At 50.1% G+C, this 26,478-nt stretch overlaps 1 gene segment (V, D, J or C); it reads right to left on the bottom strand.

Moving 5' to 3' along the window:
- Positions 1 to 31: 31 nt before the first annotated feature.
- On the bottom strand, positions 32 to 24,680 carry LOC311529933 (Ig mu chain C region secreted form-like). The segment is given in 6 exons: positions 24,620 to 24,680; positions 21,368 to 21,676; positions 18,728 to 19,054; positions 14,940 to 15,269; positions 14,234 to 14,452; positions 32 to 195 (listed from the first exon to the last, which is right to left on the bottom strand).
- Positions 24,681 to 26,478: the final 1,798 nt, after the last annotated feature.

Genomic DNA, 26,478 nt, shown 5'->3' with positions numbered 1-26,478 from the left:
CCTGCTCTGCGTTCTGCAGAGCTCAGACCCTTCAGCGGCCGTTGTCGCGCCCTCCGCGCTGCCGTGGAACATGGTCCCTCCCTGTGTCCGGAGAGGGGGCCGGAGCCCGGGAGGGCTGAAGATGGAGGGAGGGAATGAAGAGGACGAAGCAGTGCTGTCCCCTCCTAGGAGCCCGGAGCCGGGCACTCACCGCACCTGTGGGACACAGAGAGCAGAGGGGTTCAGCCGGTGCCGCTCACGGGCAGCATCCTCGGCTGGGAGAGCAAGGCCAGAAGGGACCCTTGGGACCATCTAGCCTCGCCCAGCCACGCCTGCATCCTGCCAGGATGTCTGGGTTGAGCTGGAGCTCATCTTCCAGACAGAGACACCAGCCTTGTCAAACCGCCTCAGGGAACGGCCACTGCCCAGCGGGTGCCGCACATCAAGTCCCTGGGGAGCCGCAGCTGCCTCCGCCGATTCTCCCTGCTTCTGGTACCAGCCCCATTGCAACGCGGCCCGGCACAGAACCGGCTTCACGGGCACCTCTGGCCCTTTGTGCTTCTGGGCCTGACCACTGATCCTTAGTGATCACGGCTGAGTGCTTATTGATTGACCCTCATTGAGCCTTGCTCTTGGAACATTTCCTCTTGCTTCTTAATTAGGGATCATTCATTTTTGGTCATTGATCATTAATTCCTCATTATTGACAAGTGATTCTTATCAATTGATAATTATTAGCAGCTTATTGATGCTTGATCCTCGATTCTTTAACATTAATTACTGATCTGTGAGTGTTGATTATTGATAATTAATTGCAGATTAATGGCTATTCAGCATTAAGTACAGATCACTCCGTACTGACCAGGGATAGCCAATCCATGATTATTGATTTCTCAGTGATAAACAATTGGAATTGATAATAGACTGTTGATACTCATTTATTGATCACTGCCGCATTAACCTTGATGGGAGCTCATTAATTAGTGATGACGGGTGGTGGATTATTAATAAGTAATCGTTCCTGATTCTCTCTCACTGATCGTTGGTCACTGTCAGGAATCAGGGCTGGCAGCAGAGCGAGTCCCAGGCAACCTGACGTGCGCACCTGGCCTGGAGCCGGCTGCCTGATTGGCTCCGCCCTGATTGCTTGGCAGAGTCAGCAGCCCGGTTCATGAGCCCAGCAGAAGTTAAGCAGCTGCCCAATGAATTTCCCCAGGGCTGCAATAGCAGCTGTGACTGCTTGTTCCAGCCCGGCTCCTGCCTTCTTCCCTTCTGGGTCCAGCCCAGCTGCTGTCCTGCACCCAGGCTTTCTTCTCTCCAGGTAACCTGTTCCTAAAGCTGGGCTCTAACTCCTGACTTTGGTGTTAGCCTCTGACAACCGTAACATCATAGAGCTGTGGGACAGGGAGAGACCTCCACAGCTCACCTAGTCCCCTCTCCTGCCCTGAGGCAGGACTAAGTCATAACTAGTCCATCCCTGACAGGTATTTGTCTAACCTGCTCCTAAAAACCTCCAACAATGGAGGATCCACAACCTCCCTGGGCAATTTGTTCCAGTATTTACCCAGCCTGACAGTAAGGAAGGTTTTTCCAATGTCCAACCTAAACCACCCTTGCTGCAATTATCGCCCATCGCTTCTTGTCCTAGCCTCCGAGGTTAACGAGAACAATTTTTCACCCTCCTTTTTAGAACAACCTTTTGTAGATTTGAAAAATGTTATAATCTCATTCCCCCGCCCAGGCCACCCCAGTCTTCTCTTCTCCAGTTCTTTCAATCTTCCCTCACAGCTCATGTTTTCTAGCCCTTGAATGATTTTTGTTGCTCTCCTAAGGCCTTTCTCCAAATTTTCCACTTCTTTCCTGAAATATGGTCCCCAGAACTGGACACAAGACTCCAGATGAGGCCGTATCAGTACGGAGTAGAGCAGACGAATTACTTCTCATATCTTCCTTACAATATTCCTGCTAATACATCCCAGAATTCATTTTTTTCCCCGATAGTATTACATTGTTGACTCATATTTAGCTTGTGATCCCCTACTACCCCCAGATCCCTTTCGGCAGTACTCCTCACTAGGCCGTCATTTCCCATTTGTGTGTGTGCAACTGATTGTTCCTTCCTAAGTGGAGTACCTGGCATTGTCCTTATTGAATTTCATCACTGAATGTGGGTGACTAAGTAGTTCCCGCGGCTGGCGGCTGGCTGCATGCTGATGGCATGGGATCGATTCTTGAGCACTGGTTGTTGCTCTAAGCAGTAAAACAGGACCATGCTGTTGCTGTTACCTTAAGCAGCATGATGCCGGCGCTGTACAACAGGCTGAGCAGGAAGAGAGCTGTCAAGGTTCCTTCCCCACTCTGAACTCTAGGGTACAGATGTGGGGACCTGCATGAAAACCTCCTAAACTTACTTTTACCAGCTTAGGTTAAAACTTCCCCAAGGTACAAACTATTTTACCCTTTGCCCTTGGACTTCCACTGACACCACCAAACTTTATCTGGGTTCCTGAAAAAACGTAGTTTGGAAACGTCTTTCCCCCCAAAATCCTCCCAACCCTTGCACCCCACTTCCTGGGGAAGTTTGATAAAAATCCTCACCAATTTGCATAGGTGACCACAGACCCAAACCCTTGGATCTTAGAACAATGAAAAAGCAATCAGTTTCCTTAGAAGAAGGCTTTTAATAGAAGGGAAAAAAAGAGTCACCTCTGTAAAATCAGGATGGTAAATACCTTACAGGGTAATCAGATTCAAAACACAGAGAATCCCTCAAGATTGCATATTCTCCTAATCCCGCTAGGAGACCATCTACAAGTCTTTGGAAGGTGGCGGGTGCATTTCGCAGCCCGAAAGGGAGGACATTAAATTCATACAGCCCGAGATGTATGGTGAAGGCTGACCTTTTCTTGGCGGATTCATCTAGCGGTACCTGCCAGTACCCCTTGGTTAAGTCCAAGGTAGAGATGAACTGGGCCCGTCCCAGTTTCTCTAATAGTTCATCTGTGCGTGGCATTGGATAGTTGTCTGGGCGAGTTACAGCATTTAGCTTACGGTAGTCCACGCAAAAACGTATCTCCCCATCTGGTTTGGGAACTAGAACCACTGGAGATGCCCGTGCACTGCCAGAGGGGCAGATTATACCCATCTGTAACATATCCTGGATCTCCCAGTCTCCTCAAGCAGTTTTAGCTTGAGGAGACACCCGGTAAGGTTGGACTTTAATTGGGTGAGTATTACCTGTGTCAGTGGAGTGGTATGCCCATTCAGTCAGTCCTGGGGTGGCTGAGAACGTCGGCGCATAGCTAGTGCACAGCTCCTCGATCTGCTGTCGCTGCATACACCCAAAGGTCAGGGAGAGGTTCACCTCTTCCACATCATCAGCACTTTTCCCTTCGTAGTAGACACCTTCAGGCCACTCAGCGTCGTCTCCTCCCTGGGCTGTAAACTGACAAACCTTTAATTCACTGGAATAAAAGGCCTCTAGAGAATTAATATGGTACACCTTAGGCTTTCGGTTGGAGGTGGGAGGTTGGAGGTGTTAATTATGAGATAATTAACAGCTCCCAGGCGCTCCTGGACTGTGAATGGCCCTTCCCACGATGCTTCCATTTTATGGGCCTGGAGCACCTTTAAGACCATGACCTAGTCCCCTACTTTGAAGGAACGCTCTCTGGCATGTTTATCATACCAGGCTTTTTGCTCTTTTTGAGAATTCTGTAAGTTTTCTTTAGCAAGGGCTAAAGAGGTTCAGAGGGTGTTTTGTAGGTTGGTTACAAAGTCCAGAATGTTAGTTCCTGGAGAAGGTGTAAATCCCTCCCATTGCTGCTTCACCAACTGTAATGGCCCCTTAACCTCATGGCCATATACAAGTTCAAATGGGGAAAACCCTAAACGGGGATGTGGTACAGCTCTGTAGGCAAAGAGCAACTGCTGCAACACTAGGTCTCAATCATTGGAGTGCTCATTTACAAATTTACATATCATGGCCCTCAAAGTTCCATTAAACTTCTCCGCCATGCCATTTGTTTGATGGTGGTAAGGAGTAGCTACCAAGTGATTTACCCCATGAGCTTCCCAGAGGTTTTCCATAATTCCTGCCAGGAAATTAGTCCCTGCATCTGTGAGGATGTCGGAGGGACAACCTACCCTGGCAAAAATGTCTACTAGTCCTGGCTCACACTTTTAGCCCTGGTGTTGCTTAGAGCTACTGCTTCCGGCCATCGGGTGGCAAAATCCGTGAAAGTCAGTATGTACTGCTTTCCTCTGGGTGTCTTTTTCAGAAAAGGACCCAGAATATCCACAGCTACTCACTGAAATGGAACTTCAATGATGGAGAGTGGCTTTGACCTGGTCTTGGGGTTTTCCCACTCTTTGGCATACTTCACAAGACCAGACATAGGTAGAAACATCCTTGCCCATTTCCTCCCAGTGGAATGACCCCCCAAAACGGTCTTTGGTCCTGTTCACCCCAGCATGGCCACTAGGATGATCGTGGGCTAAGCTCAAGAGCTTGGCCTGGTATTTAGTTGGAACTACCAACTGTCTCTGAGGATGCCAGTCTTCCTGGTGTCCACCAGAAAGAGTTTCCTTCTATAAAAGTCCTCTTTCTACAACAAACCTGGATCGATTAGAAGAGCTGAGAGGCGGTGGGTTGCTCCGTGCCACCGTCCAAGCTCTCTGGAGGCTTTCATCTGCTTCCTGTTCGGTCTGGAACTGTTCCCTTGATGCTGGAGACATCAGTTCCTCATGGGATTGTGGACCTAGGCTTGGTCCCTCTGGAAGCGATATAGGGGATGGAGCTGTTTCTGTTGACTGTGAACCGCTCTCCGCTGGTGTACTATGTTGGGATTCAGGCTCCGGCTGAGCCTCTGGTGTAGGGTTATCGGCTGCTGCCGGTTCAGGTTCGGTGGGGCCCTCTGGTGTTGGGGTTGCAAGTACTGGATTCAGTGCTAGCAATGGGTCCGGTGCTGGTTGTTCCGCTGGTTCCAGTTCTGGGACTGGTTCCGTCTGGGTCTCTGGGACTGGATCCACTACTGCTGTTGCAGACATTGGCCTGGGGTCCCGGTTCCATCACCTCTGACTGGGTCCTGATAGAAGTTTCTGGAACAGAGCTAGGCCTCATGGCTTGTTTAGCCTGGCTGCGGGTGACCATTCCCACCCTCTTGGCCCGCTTCACATGATTGGCCAAGTCTTCCCCCAACAGCATGGGGATGGGATAATCATCATAGACTGCAAAAGTCCACGTTCCTGACCAGCCTTTGTACTGGACAGGCAACTTGGCTGTAGGCAAATTGAAAGAGTTGGACTTGAAGGGTTGAATCGTCACTTAAATCTCTGCGTTGATTAAATTGGGGTCCACTAAGGAAGCATGGATAGCTGATACTTGTGCTCCGGTGTCCCTCCACGCGGTGACCTTCTTCCTGCCCACACTCACAGTTTCCCTCCGCTCCAAGGGTATCTGGGAGGTATCTGGGCCTGCAGATCTCTGGTGTGATTCCGGTGCAATGAACTGTAATCTGTTGGGGTTCTTGGGGCAGTTGGCTTTTACATGCCCCAGCTCGTTACATTTAAAACATCGTCCAGCTGACGGGTCACTGGGGCGAGGCGGGTTGCTGGAGAACGGGGAGGTGGGACGATAAGGTGTCTGGAGGGTTCTTTGGGAGGTAGGTGGGGCCTTGGGTGGCCCCCGGTAATAGGGTGTGGTCTTGGGTTGTCCCTTCTGGTCTCCACTCCAACTGCGACCAGTTTTCTTCTCTGCCACCAACACCCATCTGGCTCCAATCTCTCCTGCCTCGATTACAGTTTTGGGCTGCCCATCTAGGATGTATCTTTTTGGGCTGCCCATCTAGGATGTATCTTTCTATTTCCTCAGGAACACCCTCTAAGAATTGTTCCATTTGCATTAGGAAGGGCAAATTTACTGGAGATTCAACACTTGCTTCCAATGATTTCCAGTTGGATACCTGCTTTCTAGCAGCCCAAAGGAAAAAATTTCCTTTTCAAATCTGCTCCTTGTCCAAAAAAAAAAAAAATAAAAATCCTAAAAAACCCAAAAACTAACACTTTTGTATTCAGACAAATAGGTAGAAATCCCCTCTAGTTGCTCTTAGGTCTGTGAAAACTTGAGAATTTCCCTGCAGGAGGTTAACTACTCTGCCTTAATCCCACCGCTCTTCCACCATGTCAAGGTTCCTTCCCCACTCTGAACTCTAGGGTACAGATGTGGGGACCTCCATGAAAACCTCCAAAGCTTACTTTTACCAGCTTAGGTTAAAACTTCCCCAAGGTACAAACTATTTTACCCTTTGCCCTTGGACTTCCACTGACACCACCAAACTTTATCTGGGTTCCAGAAAAAACATAGTTTGGAAACATATTTCCCCCCAAAATCCTCCCACCCCTTGCACCCCACTTCCTGGGGAAGGTTTGGTAAAAAGTCTCAACAATTTGCATAGGTGACCACAGACCCAAACCCTTGGATCTTAGAACAATGAAAAAGCAATCAGTTTCCTTACAAGAAGAATTTTAATAGAAGTAAAAAGAAAAGAATCACCTCTGTAAAATCAGGATGGTGAATACCTTACAGGGTAATTAGATTCAAAACATAGAGAATCCCTCTCGGCAAAACCTTAAGTTACAGAAAGACACACAAACAGGAATATTCATTCTATTCAGCACAGCTATTTTCTCAGCCATTTAAAGAAATCATAATCTAACATATACCTAGCTAGATAACTTACTAAGTTCTAAGACTTTCCTGTTCTGTCCCCGGCAAAAGCATCAGACAGACAGACACAGACCCTTTGTTTTTCTCCCTCCTCCCAGCTTTTGAAAGTATCTGGTCTCATCATTGGTCATTTTGGTCAGGTGCCAGCGAGGTTACCTTTAGCTTCTTAACCCTTTACAGGTGAGAGGATTTTTCCTGTAGCCAGGAGGGATTTTAAAGGGGTTTACCCTTCCCTTTATATTTATGAAGGCAACAGGTGTCCAGAGGCAGTCAGATTCCTCCTCTTCTCCTTCAACAGAGATGCCGTGGTCCTCCACTAGGCAGTGAGGAGCTGGGGATGAGACAAACGTGCCAATTAGAGAGGCCTCTTCGTTAACCCAGGGAGCTGAGTGGGCACAGCGGGGAGGTCTGATCTGGGCTCTGGGCAGGAGAGAGGCCAGGGGAGACCGGGCAGGCTGCAGGGGGAGACCCCCCGTCACAGGCTGCAATTCTCACAGCAACCTCAGGGATTTCAGCCCCAACTTCCATTAAATTTCACGCCCTTTGGCTCCTTTACACGCCCCAGCCACCCCGCGCATGCGATTCCCCTCCCCAGGCCAGCAACAGAGCTGGGCTGAGACCTGCCAATGCATAGCTCAATAGGGCCATGCGCACCCATCCAACAGCGGCATCTTCCCAGCCAATGCCAGTTCATTCCAATGCTTCCCTTCCAGATCTTGTGCTGGTGGCAGGGTGTGCATACCCGCACTAGCCAGGAAAGGGTTAATCACACCCTAGGGGTGGAGGAAGTCCTTCACCTCACACCATGCTAAGCAAGCTCCAAATGCTGTGCTGGTAGGAAGAAGAGCAGGCCAGCTCACTCTGCACTGACCGCCAAGGAGGAAGGACATTTGGTCGAGGCTCCAACCCAGGAGCCATTACAGCCCTTGCCTGTGGAAGGTGGACATCTTGAGACAGACCTGGGACCTCTTGCCTTCAGCTGACCAGCTGGAGTCGGAGTCACAGGGAAATACCTGCTCCGAGGAGCTCGCAGACCCCAACGTGATATGGACTGCAGCTTCAGGAAGCCCGGTAGCAAGTGACCCAGGGAGGGGGAGGGAGTGGTATCTCCCACCCGTCTAAGGTCAGCATGTTGCAATCAGGGGAGGAAAACGATAACAGACAATGCGGAAATGGCAGAGGTGCTTAATGACCTCTGTGTTTCCGTTTTCACCAACAAGGTTGGTGGCAATTGGACGTCTAATGTAGTGAATGCCGGTGAAAATGAGGTAGGATCAGAGGCTAAAATAGGGAAAGAACAAGTTAAAAATTACTTAGCCATGTTAGATGTCTTCAAGTCACCAGGGCCGGATGAAACACATCCTAGAATACTCGAGGAACTGACTGAGGGGATATCTGAGCCATTAGCGATTATCTTTCAAAAGTCATGGAAGTTGGAGGAGATTGCAGAAGACTGGAAAAGGGCAAATCTAGTGCCCATCTATAAAAATGGAAATAAGGACAACCTGGGGAATTACAGACCAATCAACTTAACTTCTGTACCCGGAAAGATAATGGAGCAAATAATTAAGCAATCAATTTGCAAACATGTAGAAGAAAACAAGGTGATAAGTAACAGCGTGGATTTGTCAAGAACAAATCGTGTCAAACCAACCTGATAGCTTTTTTTGACAGGGGAACAAGCCTTGTGGATAGGGCAGAAGCGATAGACATGGTATATCTTGACTTTAGGAAGGCTTTTGATACAGTCTCATGTGACCTTCTCATAAACAAACTAGGTAAATGCAGACTAGATGGAACTACTATGAGGTGGGTGTATAACTGGTTGGAAAACCATTCCCAGAGAGTAGTTATCAGTGGTTCACAGTCATGATGGAAGGGAATAATGAGTGGGGTCCCACAGGGATCAGTTCTGGGACCAGTTCTCTTCAATATCTTCATCAATGATTTAGATAATGGCATAGAGAACACACGTATAAAGTTTGTGGATGATACCAAGTGGGAGGGGTTGCAAGTGCTTTGGAGGTTAGGATTAAAATTCAAAATCATAGAATCATAGAATATCAGGGTTGGAAGGGACCCCAGAAGGTCATCTAGTCCAACCCCCTGCTCAAAGCAGGACCAATTCCCAGTTAAATCATCCCAGCCAGGGCTTTGTCAAGCCTGACCTTAAAAACCTCTAAGGAAGGAGATTCTACCACCTCCCTAGGTAACTCATTCCAGTGTTTCACCACCCTCTTAGTGAAAAAGTTTTTCCTAATATCCAATCGAAACCTCCCCCACTGCAACTTGACTATGAATGATCTGGACAAAGTGGAGAAATGGTCTGAAGTAAAAAGGATGAAATTCAATAAGTACAAATGCAAAGTACTCCACTTGGGAAGGAACAATCTTCCGCTCTACTCCGTGCTGATTAGGCCTCAACTGGAGTATTGTGTCCGGTTCTGGGTGCCACATTTCAGGAAAGATGTGGACAAATTGGAGACAGTCACAGAAGAGCAACACAAATGATTAGAAAACATGAGCTTTCAGGGAGGATTAAAAATTGGGATTGTTGAGGCTGGAAAAGAGAAGGTTGAGAGGGGACATGACAACAGCTTTCAAGAACATAAAAGGTTCTTACAAGGAGGAGGGAGAAAAATTGCTCTCCTTAACCTCATAGGGTAGGACAATTAGCAATGGGCTTAAATTGCAGCAAGAGAGGGGTCGGTTGGACACTAGAAAAAACTTCCTGTCAGGGTGGTGAAGCACTGGCATAAATTGACTAGCGCGGTTGTGGAATCTCCATCACTGGAGATGTTGAAGAGCAGGTTAGACAAACACCTGTCATGGGCGGTCTAGATAATACTTAGTCCTGCCGTGAGTGCAGGGGCCGGGACTAGATGAGCGCTCAGGTGAGCCCGTGTCCCACTGCCCTTGCCTCATCCCCTCCGGTGACAGCCCCTGGGTTTGGCCATTACCACACTGCCCTGCATTTGAGGTCCTCTCTATTCACTCTGGCTGCTAGGCCACACTCCCCTACACTCAAGGGCTGCCATATTGACTCTAGCCCCAAGAAAACAAAGTCCTGCACTTGAGGACTGATATATTCACCATGGGCACTAGGCCACACCGCTCTGTGTTCATGAGTGCCCTTTAACAGACTTATCCTCCAGGAACTTATCTAATTCTTCTCTGAACCCACTTATACTTTGGGCCATCACAACATCCCCTGACAACTACTTCCACACGTTGACTCTGTTGTGTGAAGAAGTTCTTTCTTGTGTTTGTTTGAAACCAGCTGCCATTTAATTTCATTGGGTGACCCCAGGTTCTTGTATTATGTGAAGGGGAAAATAATACTTCCTGATTTACTTTCTCCACACCCGCCATGATTTTATAGACCTCTGTCATATCCCCCTTAGTCATGTCTTTTCTAAGATGAAAAGTCCCAGCCTGTCTAATCTCTCCTCAGTCGGAACCTGTTCCATCCCCGTGATCAATGTTGTCCCTTTTCTCTGTACCTTCTCCATTTCTAATACATCTTTCTTGAGATGGGGCGACCAGAATTGCATGCAGTATTCAAGCTGTGGACATACCATGAATTTATACAGTGGCATTATGAGATTTACCGTCTTAATATCTGTCCCTTTCCTAATGGTTCCTACCATTTGTTACCTTTTCTGACTGTCACTCTGTGTTGACTCCAGAACTGAGTGCTGTATTCCAGTATCGGTCTCCCTAACCCCGTACACAGAGGTGAAATCACTTCCCCTGCACACCACCCCCATGTTTATACATCCAGGGACAGAGCTGGGAGGAATGAAGGCTCCTAACTCAGTCTCACCCTCCTGCCTATCTCCCTGAAGACATAACACCAAATTCCTGGGCGCTCTGCCTCTAACCTTATGTGGTCAAGTGAGGACACATCTCCTAAGGCTTCTCATGCCGGAGTGGCTAGGGCTACATTGTGAGACAGGTGCAATAGTTACGAAACAAGTCTTGGAGATGGGGGATCAGGGCTCTATTCCCACCTCTCCCACTGACCTGCAGTATGACCCGAGACAAGCCACCTGGGCTGGGGACTTTAAAGGACTCTTAGGAAATTAGGTGCCAGTGAAATAAACTCACAATTGAATGGGAGTTGGGTGTCTCGTTCCATTTTAGCTTAACAATTTTAATCCTTTTCTGCCAAAATATCAGCTCCTTGCTTCCAGGACGTTTGCTGTGTGTGTGTTCATACCGGACCCATCCAATGGGGCCCTGACATCAGTCAGGAGATCTAGGAGCTGCAATATCATGAATAATAATGGATGGATAGCAACTCCCTGCAGAGGGATGGGCAGGTGGAAACATGACCATGAGGATGGATGGATGGATGCAGAGAGGAGATTGCATAATTTTGCATGCATGGATGGACAGATATTGTGCAATCAACGAGACAGGTACTGCAGAGGGTAGGATGGATGGATAAATCCTGTGGAAGGATGAATTGACGTAGACAATCCATAAGGAAAAGAGGATGGCTAAAGAGAAAGAAAGAAAGAAAGAAAGGTGGGGGGATAGATCTAGATATTGGGGAAGGAAGCGTGGATGAGACACAGAGACAGTCTCCGCCAGAAGACACACCCTTCATCACAAACTCTGGCATGCTGCATTTTAATTTGGGCATATTCCACACACAGCCACGCTCTGTACACCAGAGCTCCCACAGCTTTACACACAGGCTAAGAGGAATCCCAGAGCCCACGAGGTTCCCTGGCCATCTCAGATATGCCATGAGGAGCCCACGCGGCTCTGCTCCTCAGTAGCAGGTGACGTCAGTATCGGACAAGATCACAGAGATATTGACGGTGGTGGGTTTACCGGAGGCTTTGTCCATGCTCCGCTGGACAAAGGTCATGGGCAGACCCTCGTGCCCCACCACGCAGGCGTACGTGTCCCCCTGTCCCCATTCAGATGCCAAGACATTGAGTTAGAATCATAGAATATCAGGGTTGGAAGGGACCTCAGGAGGTCATTTAGTCCAACCCCCTGCTCAAAAGCAGGACCCATCCCCAATTAAATCATCCCAGCCAGGGCTTTGTCAAGCCTGACCTTAAAAACTTCTAAGGAAGGAGATTCCACCACCTCCCTAGGCAACGCATTCCAGTGTTTCACCACCCTCCTAATGAAAAAGTTTTTCCTAATATCCAACCTAAACCTCCCCCACTGCAACTTGAGACCATTACTCCTTGTCCTGTCCTCTTCCACCACTGAGAATAGTCTAGAACCATCCTCTCTGGAACCACCTCTCAGGTAGTTGAAAGCAGCTATCAAATCCCCCCTCATTCTTCTCTTCTGCAGGCTAAACAATCCCAGCTCCCTCAGCCTCTCCTCATAACTCATGTGTTCCAGTCCCCTAATCATTTTTGTTGCCCTTCGCTGGACTCTCTCCAATTTATCCACATCCTTCTTGAAGTGTGGGGCCCAAAACTGGACACAGTACTCCAGCTGAGGCCTCACCAATGTCGAATAGAGGGGAACGATCACGTCCCTCGATCTGCTCGCTATGCCCCTACTTATACATCCCAAAATGCCATTGGCCTTCTTGGCAACAAGGGCACACTGCTGACTCATATCCAGCTTCTCGTCCACAGTCACCCCTAGGTCCTTTTCCGCAGAACTGCTGCCTAGCCATTCGGTCCCTAGTCTGTAGCTGTGCATTGGGTTCTTCCGTCCTAAGTGCAGGACCCTGCACTTATCCTTATTGAACCTCATCAGATTTCTTTTGGCCCAATCCTCCAATTTGTCTAGGTCCTTCTGTATCCTATCCCTCCCCTCCAGCGTATCTACCACTCCTCCCAGTTTAGTATCATCCGCAAATTTGCTGAGAGTGCAATCCACACCATCCTCCAGATCATTTATGAAGATATTGAACAAAACCGGCCCCAGGACCGACCCTTGGGGCACTCCACTTGATACCGGCTGCCAAGTAGAAATGGAGCCATTGATCACTTCTCGTTGAGCCCGACAATCTAGCCAACTTTCTACCCACCTTATAGTGCATTCATCCAGCCCATACTTCCTTAACTTGCTGACAAGAATACTGTGGGAGACCGTGTCAAAAGCTTTGCTAAAGTCAAGAAACAATACATCCACTGCTTTCCCTTCATCCACAGAACCAGTAATCTCATCATAAAAGGCGATTAGATTAGTCAGGCATGACCTTCCCTTGGTGAATCCATGCTGGCTGTTCCTGATCACTTTCCTCTCATGCAAGTGCTTCAGGATTGATTCTTTGAGGACCTGCTCCATGATTTTTCCAGGGACTGAGGTGAGGCTGACTGGCCTGTAGTTCCCAGGATCCTCCTTCTTCCCTTTTTTAAAGATAGGCACTACATTAGCCTTTTTCCAGTCATCCGGGACTTCCCCCGTTCGCCACGAGTTTTCAAAGATAATGGCCAATGGCTCTGCAATCACAGCCGCCAGTTCCTTTAGCACTCTCGGATGCAACTTGTCCGGCCCCATGGACTTGTGCACGTCCAGCTTTTCTAAATAGTCCCTAACCACCTCTCCAGGTGCGATTTGGCCCTCCTGATATCATTCCTACATGCCCGAGCAATATTTTTATACTCTTCCCTGGTCATATGTCCAACCTTCCACTTCTTGTAAGCTTCTTTTTTATGTTTAAGATCTGCTAGGATTTCACCATTAAGCCAAGCTGGTCGCCTGCCATATTTACTATTCTTTCGACTCATTGGGATGGTTTGTCCCTGTAACCTCAACAGGGATTCCTTGAAATACAGCCAGCTCTCCTGGACTCCTTTCCCCTTCAAGTTAGTCCCCCAGGGGATCCTGGCCATCCGTTCCCTGAGGGAGTCGAAGTCTGCTTTCCTGAAGTCCAGGGTCCGTATCCTGCTGCTTACCTTTCTGCCCTGTGTCAGGATCCTGAACTCAACCAACTCATGGTCACTGCCTCCCAGATTCCCATCCACTTTTGCTTCCCCCACTAATTCTACCCGGTTTGTGAGCAGCAGGTCAAGAAAAGCGCCCCCCCTAGTTGGCTCCTCTAGCACTTGCGCCAGGAAATTGTCCCCTACGCTTTCCAAAACCTTCCTGGATTGTCTATGCACCGCTGTATTGCTCTCCCAGCAGATATCAGGAAAATTAAAGTCACCCATGAGAATCAGGGCATGCGATCTAGTAGCTTCCGTGAGCTGCCGGAAGAAAGCCTCATCTACCTCATCCCCCTGGTCCGGTGGTCTATAGCAGACTCCTACCACTACATCACTCTTGTTGCACACACTTCTAAACTTAATCCAGAGACACTCAGGTTTTTCTGCAGTTTCGTACCGGAGCTCTGAGCAGTCATACTGCTCCCTTACATACAATGCTACTCCCCCACCTTTTCTGCCCTGCCTGTCCTTCCTGAACAGTTTATAACCATCCATGACAGTACTCCAGTCATGTGAGTTATCCCACCAAGTCTCTGTTATTTCGATCACGTCATAGTTCCTTGACATCACCAGGACCTCCAGTTCTCCCAGCTTGTTTCCAAGGCTTTGCTGTAGATGAAGTAGCGCTCCTCCTTCCCAGCCTCCCGGACGGGGCCGATGTTGGTGTAGGCTTCCTGGGGAACAGGCTGCTCCTGTTGGGTCCGTGTCACCAAGATGGCTCTGGGCTGGAAGCCGGAGGCCAGGCAGGTGATGGTGGCCGATTCCCGGAGAGCCAGCTCCTCAGCGTGAGGAGGGGAGATGTAGACAGAAGGGGCCCGGAGGGAAACCACTGCCATGAGAAACAGCAAAGGGTTAATGCAAAGGATTGGGACCCAGGAGTCCTGGCTACCACCCCCCACCCTCATCACCCTGCTATATCCCACGAGACCCCCCACTCCCCACCCAGACCCATGGATACAATCTAGGAGTTCGGCCCACACTAACCCACCAGATCCAAATGCCTTCCCTGAAAAGTGGCTAGAACTCAAGACTCATGGCTTCCAGTCTCCCTATTCTAACCCACGACATCCCACTCCCCTCCCAGAGAAAGAAAAAGAACCCAGGAGTCCTGACTCTGTCCCCTTCTGTCTCATAAATTTGCCCGTTTCATCCCAACCACAAATTTGCGACACCCAGTCCCAAAGACCTCAAGCCGGATCACAGCTAAAGACAGAAGGTCCCGTGTCCCATTCCCCACATCCTGAGCCAGCCACTCTCCCAAGCCTGCAGCCGGATGGCAGCTGGCGCCCCCTACAGGGGAAAGGCTGAGCTCTTACTGTGACTCTTGCGGATGCTCTTGACAATGGCCGACGGGATGTCTTGGTGCTTCACGGTGCAGGTGAACTCCTCCCCCGCCTGCCACTCCTCCACGCACACCCGCAGGATGCTGGTTGCACTGTAGGTGCCATCTTCCTGCAGCACTGCCTCCCTGGAGACCACGGCCAACGGGCCCCCACTACCCCGGTTCCAGGAGACCTCCAGGCTGCCAGGGGTTTCCATGCCACTCACCAAACAACTGATGGTGGCGTTCTGCCCTATGTAGAGCTTCTCCAAGGAAGGGGGAAGGAGAGAGACCTCCAGAGGGTGTCGATTACAGTTGCTGACACCTGGTGGGGGGCAGGAGGCAGCATTGAGGGCTGGGCTGAGCAAATATTTCAACAGGCACGAGGTGGTAACTGAGTGCCTCTCTCTCAGGGGCGCAAAGCCCAGGGGCTGTTTGGGAAAGGGGCTGAGGGTCATTGGAGGTGGAAATAGGGCACTCGGGGCCCTGGTAGAAGGGGCAGGACCCTCATCTTATGGAGCAGCGGGGAAAATGGCTGAGATTTTCCAACCAACAGAGAGATTGGGATTCCTGGGTCCAATTATGCTTATTTGGGTCTCTCGGTGCCAGGAGCAAATCTGAAGGTCTCCGGCTTTGTTGGGAGAAAGCCCCATTGAGGAAAACATGGCCAGGGACAGACCTGCCATGGTTGCTCAACTCTGGGTCCTTCCAGCCAGAAATTCATGAGCTTGATGACCCACCTGAGCTCAATGCATTTATTCCCCTTTCCCAGAGATGGCAGCTGGTACACAGGACAAATGACCTGCCCATGGTCATGACTGGCACCCAGATCCTCCTGCTCTAACCACTAGACCCCACACTGCACCCACAGCTCAGGACAGAACTTGTGTTCCCTAAACCCTACCCTCTGCACAGGGAGAAGGGCCATTTATATTTCACACCTGTGTTCTGCTGAGGTCCCTCAAGACATGAGTCCCCCAACTCCCACTGCAAGCCGATGGAGGAGGGGAGACCTCGAATCACTTTAGAAATCTCAGCAGGGAAACCCAGACTCATGGGAGCCCTGGCACCCAGGGACAATGTCCTCTCTTGAATGTTGTGTGAAGGATATGCATGGTGTCGCTCATGAGATTAGTTTCTAAAGTGAACGTCCAAGCCCCACTGTGGGGCAATGGAGCTGAGAGGTTTCTCTCCTTTGTTTGAATGAATTCATGGGCTTCTGAATCCGATATGGAATCTGCCCCACCCCAACACATCTTTTCCTTCAGAACAGATTTTAATTGGGTGCCTGTCATGGCTGCAGATCCATGAAGACTTTCCTAATGTGCCAGCAACAAATTTGAGGAATAAAAAGGGACAATAAGGACAAAATTCTGAAACAGCCACCTTGGGAATCCATGTCCAAATGTGGAGCAAACAACTCCCAGGGGGATCCATGGTTAAGAAGGAAAGAAATTTTTCAGTGAACCACCTCCCTGCCATGAAAGTCCTCTGTGAACTTTCCCCAAGATCAAGAGTGTCCATCCCAATGTCTTGGCCAAATCACAGCCCAATGAGATTACATTCTGCACCCTTCTTTAAATTCCCTCTTGCAGTTAGGACAGTTTTCCTGCATTTCCGTTAGTGGTGATGGGGTCTATGAAGCTGCAGAATCATCTCCTCCAGGGGTGGGGTGGGATCCCCATTAATTGGGGCATTTCGGATTGGATAATGCCTTGGGAATACAGGGTAATCTCCTGCACTGGAGTGGAGCGGAGGTTCCCACCCAGCTCAGGTTGCAATAAATCTTGGTTTCACCAAAGACAGATTTCTTTCTCCATTATAATGCCTTCATTGCCACCCCGCCTCCCCCCACCAGGGCTCACATGGAGTCATTCGGTTGTTTATGCCATTGGCTGGACGGGATAAATACATGTGTGGATATCCCCAAATTAATACCTGCCTTCTCACGGATGCCTAAATGAAAAGGAAGAGGGGCAAGAAAAGAATAAGACTTGGTTTGTCTGTCTAAGTTAAGGACTTAGATCCACCAGCTATCTCTGTGTGAAGGGGACAGGAAGGGCAGTTGTTCAGGGTACGTGTGAAGCTAGACCAGGCAAAATAAAAACCCAACCCTTGAGCATCATCTCCCTTGAAACTCAAAAAGCCTGGATCTTCACCCAAAGACTCAACTGAACTCCAAAGCCTTCCCCGCAGAATGCACAGTGAACTTCCAGATCCTCAACCTTCAATGGCAACAACTTAATATCATCATCTTCATCTCCATCACCATATTCATCTTCTTCACCTCCCTTCCTTCCTCCTTATCTTCATCTTCTCCAGCATTCTAACATTCTTTCTTTTTTTCTCCTTCAGCATCTTCATTTCCTTCTTCATTGTTATCGACATCATCTTCATCCCCTTCGAGATCATCATCCTAATTGTTATCCTCAGCTTGGTTTTACAGTAACGCAGATGGGCAGGGGGCTTTGAGCGAGTCCTGTGTCTCAAATCTGAACCCTCACCCCAAACCTTGAACCACACTATCTCCTCTTCACCCCAAGTCTCCACCATGCATCATCATGACATTGGGTCACCAACCCATTTGCTCACTCAGATGGAGCCTCTTCCCTCCTTCAAACACTCACAGCAAAATTAAACACAACTGAGATTTTTCAAAGGCTGGCTAAGGGACTTGGACACCTTGGGTATTTCAATGGGATTTGGGCACCTAACTCCACTGGAGACTTAGAGATTCTCATCAGAAATATCCCTGAAAGACCAGATGCCAGCGACAAGCACCAGCCTGATTTCCAGAGGTAAGAAGTACATATGCACATCAGACCAGAGTCCATAACAGGCCACATCGCTGGATCCCAGGGAGCAGAGGGAGTGAAATTCTTGGAGAATCAGGAAATTAATGATAAAGCAGGGAATACTGGGGAAACTGTGCAAGTGGAAATTAATGAGAGATAGAGAATGAAAGATTCATAGGAGAAATAATAATTATACCTGCAATACACCCCTCTGCTGAGGGCCTGGGCTCCGCTAAAGTCCTACTTCTCGGGGGGTTAACTGGGACTTAGAGGCTGCCTAGGACTTGTGCGGGGTGAGTTTCACCCTCTAATCCCAATTAATAATGACTGGAGTTTGCCTTTTCCTTTGAGATGCCAAGGCTACTGACCTGTATTGCTCATGGTTATGTCCTGGGTTAGTTCTTCAGAACAGAGTGTGGTCACTTTGCAGGTAAATATGGTGCCTTGTCCCCATTGGGCCAGTGACACAGGGTGAGAACTGACCAGGCTGGTGGTCCCGTTGCTGTTCTTCTTGAGAGTTTCTGTCTTCGCCGCACAGCTGACTTCCCCATCCACTTTCCATGCGATTCTGCTGGCTGCTAAGTCATAACCCAAAACTAGACAGGTAACATGACCAGAATTTTGATGACGTCTTCATAGGAGGGTTTGGTTAAGTAGATGGTTGGGTCAAGTGAACTTCTGAGGCTGGCTGAGAAATGCAAAGAGAGGTCAATGACCAGCATAAATAATGTGGAAAGGCAGAAAAAGACTATCGAAATCTAATCTAATCTATCCATCCACCTCCATCAGAACACTGGTACTATCCATCCCATCCATCCATCCCCCCATTATATCTCTTTCTCTTCCCATCCACTTACAGTATCAATTTCTCTATGGTACTCCTATGTCTCCCATCACACTAGTGTCTAGGTGCAGTCCCACCTACCCTTAGGCAGGGCTGGTTTCTGAGTAACTCTCCACCCCACCATGCACGGGCGTAGCCCCTCACCCCAGCACTTGCTGGCATTGTGCATGGAGAGCTCTGTTCCCACTTCTGGGTGGGTCACTTGACAGGTGAAGATGTCCCCCATCTCCCAGCTCTGCCTGGTGATGGTCATGCAGCTCTGCCCCATGTAGAAGCCATCTGTGCCCATTGCAGAGGAAAAGGCCGGGGTGGGGGGGCTCCTCTCCTTTCCATTCACCAGCCATTTCATGTCAGCTTTCCCGGGTCTGAAGCTCAGGAGGAGGCAAACCAGCTCCACCTGGCTCTCTGTGGCGCTGTCCTCACAGGTGGGGACCAGGAGGTAAACCTGGGGTGGCACTGTCAAACCATATGCTGAGGGCAGACAGAGGGGATGACAAGGTTCCTTCCCCACTCTGAACTCCAGGGTACAGATGTGGGGACCTGCATGAAAACCTCCTAAGCTTACTTTCACCAGCTTAGGTAAAAACTTCCCCAAGGTACAAATTAATTTTATCCTTTGATGCTGGATTTCCACTGCCACCACCAAACTTTAAGTGGGTTTACTGGGAAACGTAGTTTGGACACGTCTTTCCCCCCAAAATCCTCCCAACCCTTGCACCACACCTCCTGGGGAAGGTTTGGTAAAATCCTCACCAATTTACATAGGTGACCACAGACCCAAACCCTTCGATCTTAGAACAATGAAAAAACATTCCGTTTTCTTACAAGGAGATGTTTAATAGAAGTAAAGGAATCACCTCTGTAAAATCAGGATACCTTACAGGGTAATTAGATTCAAAACATAGAGAATCCCTCTCGGCAAAACCTTAGGATACAAAAAAGACACACGGACAGGAATAGTCATTCTGTTCAGCACAGTTCTTTTCTCAGCCATTTAAAGAAATCATAATCTAACACATACCTAGCTAGATTACTTACTAAAAGTTCTAAGACTCCATTCCTGTTCTGTCCCCAGCAAAAGCAGCATACAGACAGACACAGACTCTTTGTTTCTCTCCCTCCCCCCAGCTTTTGAAAGTATCTTGTGTCCTCATTGGTCATTTTGGTCAGGTGCCAGCGAGGTTACCTTTAGCTTCTTAACCCTTTACAGATGAGAGGATTTTTCCTCTGGCCAGGAGGGATTTTAAAGGGGTTTACCCTTCCCTTTATATTTATGACAAAGGAAAACACAGTCCAGTGTCACTCTCTGTAGATCCCCACTCCCCTTCCCGAGAGAGTGCTAACTCTACAGTCCTCCCAGCACTGGCAAAACCCCCACCTTCTTGTGCTGTGTTTACACTGCATACTTTATTCAGCCTCTAGGGATTAACTTTACAGCCATGTAAGGGATTAAAACAAATGGGAACAGGGCCCTTAAACCATTTAGGCAAATAATGAATGCCTCCGTGCATTCTTTCTGCACATGCTGCTTTTCTGCACATGCTGCATGGAGTATGTTCTCCCTGGTAAACAGCAGGGACAAAGCTGGAACTTGAGCTTTGTTTCTTTGAAGTTCTTTTCCTCAATTAATGTCCCCTGTTTAAGGGGGAGTGTGGCACTGCAGAGCATGACATGGCATCAGAAGAAAACCTGGGAGAGGACTGACTGTGTCTGAGTATGGAAAAAGGGTCAAATGCTCAGCTGATGTAAGTCGACACAGGGCCACTGACTTCCATGGAGATCAGTCGATTTACACCCGTTGAAGTTCTGACCCCAGAATGCCTAGGTTTGCTGCTCTGGGGTTGTATCCATTTCAAAAGATGCCCGAGAACAGCCGGAGAGCAAGAAACACACACAGCTCCATGACAAAGAGGTGTAAGCGAGTGCTAGCTTGTAAGGGGGTGTAGCCCCGTTAGGGCCAGTGGTTGCTGGGAATTGGAGATTCATGGGGCTGCTTGCTGCAGTCTATATAAGGGAAAGCTTCTGGCTCAGTGCTGAGGAAAGCACCTGAGGGGGAAATCTCTAGATGCGGACCAGGCAGGAGGGCTAGGAACCATGCGGGAAAGGGGACCTAGTGGGAAAGGGGGCGTGTGCTCCCCATCCAGCCGGCTGAACGCTGGGGGGACCCCGGGTGGCTGGGAGCCTGTGCTCTGAGTTCCACTGGTTTTGCTTTGAGTCCTTGTGTGTGAACAAACCTGGCCTTTGGACTGAAGCAGCGAATGGGCTTTGTTCTACCCCCCCAGTGGGAGGAGTCTGGGTCTGGGTTTGGGTTTGGGTGAGGGTGAGGTAGTAAGGCAGTGAGCCGAAGATTTCCCCTGTACAGAAGGGCAGCATGAGGCTTCGGTGCCATTTCAGACCAGCTGCGTGTCTAAGATTTCCCAAGGTGCCTGAGGGATTTACGTGCCACGTTCCCATGGGAAATGGGTACCTAAATATTTTAGGCAGGGCTGAAAAATCTCCCCCTTCGTGGAACATAGGTCTCTGCCCAGGGGTGCATTTCACCCTGAGGTTTGCCTCATTAAGGGGCCCACGGAGAGGGGCGCTGGGGGCGGGAGTTCTGCAATGACAAAGCACCGGGGCTCAGTGTGTTTCAACATGGGGCCAAACTTTCCCCACTCTTGCAGGGTGAGATTTTTCCAAAGGTACCTACGGGATGTGGATTAAGATTAACTGGCTCCCAGACCCTCTAGGTGCTTTGAAAATCTCAGCCTGGCTGCCCCCTCCTCCCCCCGCCGCATGTCTTACATTCCTGAGGGAACTTCCCGGACACTGTCTTCCCTGTGCCTTGATGCGTCACGTCGCACTGGTAGGGATCGCCCTGCCGGGAACTGTCGGAGGGGATCAGCAGGCTACTCTGGGTGTGGAGCCCATTGCTCATCGTCACCTCTGGGAAAGTTTTGACCCCCTTGGTCACTTGGCCAGAATTCCACTTGATGTCCACTGATGATGGCAAATAGCCAGTTACGAGGCAGGCCAAGCTGGTGTCCGGGGGCACATTGCCAGTCTTGCTGCAGCAGGGAACCAGGGGGAAAACGGAGGGGGCTGTGCGGGTCGCTGGAAAAAGAAAGAGAATATGAGAGAAACCATCAAAAGGGGAAACTCTGAAAACCGGCCACTGATCAACCTACATCCGTCCATCCACCTCCCTCTGTGGCCTGATGGCTGCCTGGCCCAGTGGCCAATTCACTGGGAAAGGAGTCAGGACTCTGAGGTTCTATTCCCAGCTGCTGTGGGACCGTGGGCCTGTCGCAGACCTTCTCTCGCCCTTTAACTTTCCATTGTGAAGTGGTGTCGGAGCGATGGACGAAAAACACGAGAAATGGGATTCTGACCTTGGCTGTTCCAGTGTAAACCTGGAGCAACTCCAGAGGACTAGCTCTGGTTTTGTGCAAGTGATGCTAAGAGGAGACTCTGATCCTTTGGAAGGCAGAAATATTCCCCACACGCCTCACAATGTGAGTCCAGCCCTCCTCATCTCTCCAGTATGAAGCGAGCATCAGTACTGTTGTTGAACAGATGGGGAAACTGAGGCCTGGAGAGATGACGTGGCTTCCCCAAGGTGACAGGGTGAGTCTGTGGGAGATCTGGGAACCAAAGCCAGCTCCCTAAGTCCCTTCCTCTGTTTGATGACAAGACCATTCGTTAAAGCTAGGGAAGAGCCCTCCAAGAGTCATGGATGGATGAGATAACTCAACACGCGCGCTTTCTCCTCCGGTCCCTGCCCTTCTGTGCAAACAGATCTTTCAAACAATACACCTCGGATTCTGGGTGCTACAATCTGCCTCTCCGGGACACTGACAGGTCCAGGGGCAATTCACTGAGGACGAAATCTTCACTCCCAGCTGGCTTTCCCAATTTTACAGTATTTTGGGGGTTGCAGTCCTTATTTCTGGATTCTGGTGGACTCTCCATGACACGAAGTCCTTAAAGCCAGCTTTGGCCTCTCTGTCTAACGGCTCTGCTCGACCAGAAGGTTGGGGCTTGGGCCAGGGATCGCCGGGAGACGTGCCAATCATGGTGATCCCTTCTTCTGCCCTGAAACTTCACTCCAAAATTGATGAGTTCTAAACAGGTCAAATTGCAGTGGACATTCCACCACCAGTCATGGTGCGAGGAACCACCCAACTACTTCTCACCACCTTCACAGGAGCAAGAACCAGAAGAGACAATAAAGACAAATAATAAAGACAAACTGCCAGGAGATGTTAAAAGAATTAAAAGATGGCTAGAAGGAGACATGATGTTTGTGCGCACCTAGGTACAGGACATCTATCTATCCCCGTACACACCCACTATCAATCTATCCATCCTGCGTGGTTGAGAGTCAGGATTCCTGGATTCTATCCCCAGTTCCAGGACAGCCGTAAAGTCTCCTTCTTCACCCTTCCGCACAGCAGGTTCTCAAAAAGAGCCCCCAGGAGGCCTCAATCTTTTCTGAGCTTTGGGGCCTTCGTGACCGAATCTCTGGGCAAAACCGACCAACAAAACAAACAAACAACATGGGCTGAAAAGGGGAAGATTACAGAAGTGAAAGTCACACTGAGGTTGTTTTTTCACCCCGGTTTTAGCCCCCTCGGCTTCCCCGCCTGTCCAATTTTCACACCTTCTCACCAGCTGTAACAGTGAAAGCTCCCCAGTGGGCGTCATCTATTGTTCTCAATCTATAATTATCTTGACTACCATCTGGTAGGGAGGAGAGGGGATGTCTGACAGGCAAAGATACCTCAGAAGAGCTACACGACAGCCACAGAGCAGAGCTGGACTCCCGGACAGAACCCCCCGGTCTACAGTGCCGGACCACGACCCAACATGGTGAGTAAAAACAGGAAAGTGGCTGCTATTGGCTTCTCACATGAGTGCAGAGGGTGTTTTAACCCTATCAGAGATAAATAATTGGGGGCAGAGTGTGCTAGAGAGGGGAGCAAGATGCCTGGGTTCTCTCCCCAGTTCTGGGAGGGGGGCGGGTTTTCAGAGGTTAAAACAGTGGGTCAGGGATCCAGGACTGTTGTGCTCTGGTCCCACCTATGAAGGGCAGTGGGGTACGCCCCCTGTGTGGACCCAAAACCAGAGCAGGGTGCAGAACATGGCTCCCCTGCAGAGCCTGGATATGCTGGGGAGGTCGGGATGGGTAACATAGGCAGCGCTGTGCCCCCCGCCCCCCACAGAGACAGGGGAACAGAGGTGCTTATCTCACACTCCACCTATAAGCTGGGATAACAGTTTTGAAAGAACTGTAGGGAGCGAGCCCAGGGCTGGGTTAGCAGGACCTGCGGGTCTGGAGGGAGGGGCACCCGCAGAGCTGTGAGGGAGCCAGGGCCTGGCTCGCACAGTGCTGTGGGCCGGAAGTGAGGGGCACCAGCAAGGCCGGGGGGGACAGGGCTGAGATATCAGGGGGCTTCAGGTCATCATTGAGGGTCACTGGCAGAGCTGGGTGGGGGAGCCTAGTGCTGGGCTAGCAGGGGATATGGGTCAGGAGTGAGGGGCACCCGCAGAGCTGTAGGGAGATCCCAGGGCTGGGCTAGCAGGGGGCTGCAGGTCAGGAGTGAGGGGGCACCAGCAGAGCTGGGGGGGCAGTGCTGAGATATCAGGATGCTGCGGGTCGGGAGTGAGGAGCACTGGCAGGGCAGTGGGGCAGAGCGGGGCTAGCAGGGGCTGTGGGTTGGGAGTGAGAGGCACTGGCAGGTCTGGGGGAGCCCAGGGCTGGGCTAGCAGGAGGCTGCAGGTCAGGAGTGAGGGGCACTGGCAGAGTTGTGGGGGACAGGGCTGGGCTAGCAGGAGGCTGGGGGTCAGGACTTAGGGACATAAGCAGACATGGGGTGCTCAGGGTTGGGGGGGCTGAAACTAGAGGTTTGGGGGAACAGCTGAATTGTTTCTAAGGGACTTTTGTTGTCTCCTCTCTTTAGCCCAGTCGCAAATATTTGCTACCAAAAACTTTCTAAACTGAGGCATAAATTTCCCTTTGCATGTCCCTTGTCAGAGGTAAAACCCTCAACTCACCGAGTGCAGGAACACGTCTCTCTGAGCCGTCCCAGCCTCCCTCCACCAGCTCTGTGCTCATGCTCCATGCTGAGGGCCGAGCGTGGGGAGTTCCCAGCACAGCTAGATGTCAGCTTGGCTGCCTGGGGCTGGACGTAACTGGCAGCCCCTGTTCGGGCAACAGCTCAGAGTTCAGGCTCCTAATTTGGCCTTTCAGTTGAGCTGGCTCCGTTTTTGCGGCGCATTCAGCTGGTGACGCGTTGGGCTTCCTTTCCAGGGGGGACGAGCTCTGACGTCTCCGGCTAAAGCCCACTGGAGATGCAGACCCCAGTAACTGCTTGTGTGGGAATCTGGCTAGAAAGCTTGTGAGCTAGAAGTCATGATAACTAGTCAACTACAGAGTTTGGGGGAGGGAAGCTTTTTTACCCTAACCACAGAACTATCACCCTAAACCAACCTTAAACCCAACTACTTAGACCCCCAACTCTGACCTAACTCCCTAACCAGGATCCTAACCCCAGTGTCCGAACCCCCAAAAGATGCACCAACTCCTTAACCCCAACACCCTAATTCTCGCCCTTTCCCTATAGTCCTATCCTCATCCTGAACCCCGGCTCTCTAGCCCCTACTCCCTAACTCTGACCCCAACTCTGACCCTCTCGTCAAACCCAACCCCTAACATCCCAACCTGATCCCCCCAACCTTTAGATTTCTTATGCTGCAATGGTCCTGGGATCAGTAAAGTCCTCACCCTTATGTCTCTGTAAAGCTCCTGGCGCGATGGGTCCCTGATCCTAGATTGGGTTTTCTAGACACTGTGATACAAGTACTAACGACCAATTATACCCCTAACCATAACCCCAGCTCTTACCCTAACCTCCCCACCTTCACCCTCTGAGCACTAGGGTTTCCATGTTTCCAGTGGGGTATCAAGCATCCCAGCATCAGAATTATGAGTCATCGTGGCAAACTGCCCCTTGGGATAGGACCCAAGAGTCTCACTAACTCCAATCCAATCACAACACATCAAATATTGAACTTGAGAGTGGAAAGGTATTTGACCCAAACCATTAAACCATCACACTTAATTATAGCCCTTAACCCCAGCACCTAATCCTAACTGCTAACCCTTAATCCTCCTCCCCATGTATAATGATAACCCGAACTCTAACCCAAAGGGCCCAAATGTCCCGGGTTGATTTGGACAGTCCCAGTCTTTCCTACCAGTGTCTCAAGTGAGTTCCCAGGACTCTAATAACGTGTGTTTGAGCAACAGAATTGCTAATTGGCCAGTAGGCACTGATGATGTTAGCAGTGAACCTAGGAGCCTCATGAGAATATAACATTTAATATTCGTACCCAAGCTAAAATTGCTGGTCTAACTTCTGCATGTCTTCAGCTGGAGACCGGAAGACCCAAAAGTTTCTGGTACCACACTTCTTCCGAGAGCCCAGATGTGTCCCCCAATTTAAGTACCTGGCTGTGCCACTGACCTGCTGTAACCAGGTCCCTTCCTCGCCCTCTGCCTCAGTTTCCCCTCTGACCCTTCCTTTACCTTGCCTATTTGGCCTGTAAGTTCTTTGGGGTAGGGACTGTCTGTCATTGTGTCTCTCTGCAGCACCCGTGTAATGGGGCCCCCGACCACAGACAGGGCCTGTTTAGCGCTAAGTGATTTGGGGGCCCTGCTCCTGGTGACTCTGTGACTCCGCCGGGAAGACGGGGGCAGCCTCTCTCAGGCACCCACTTACACACAGACCTTGCATCAGTGTCACCACAAGCTGTCTGCTGTGCTGAATGGAGCAGAGTGGGGCTCCGTTAGGGGACGCTCTCCCCCGGCATTGAGTGCTGGGCCCAGGGCCACGCTAGGGCCCCCGGGCTGC

Source organism: Lepidochelys olivacea (genome assembly GCF_965140295.1).
Source record: "Lepidochelys olivacea isolate rLepOli2 genome assembly, chromosome: 13".
Lineage (NCBI taxonomy): Eukaryota > Metazoa > Chordata > Testudines > Cheloniidae > Lepidochelys > Lepidochelys olivacea.
This window is presented reverse-complemented; position numbering and strand designations above follow the sequence as displayed.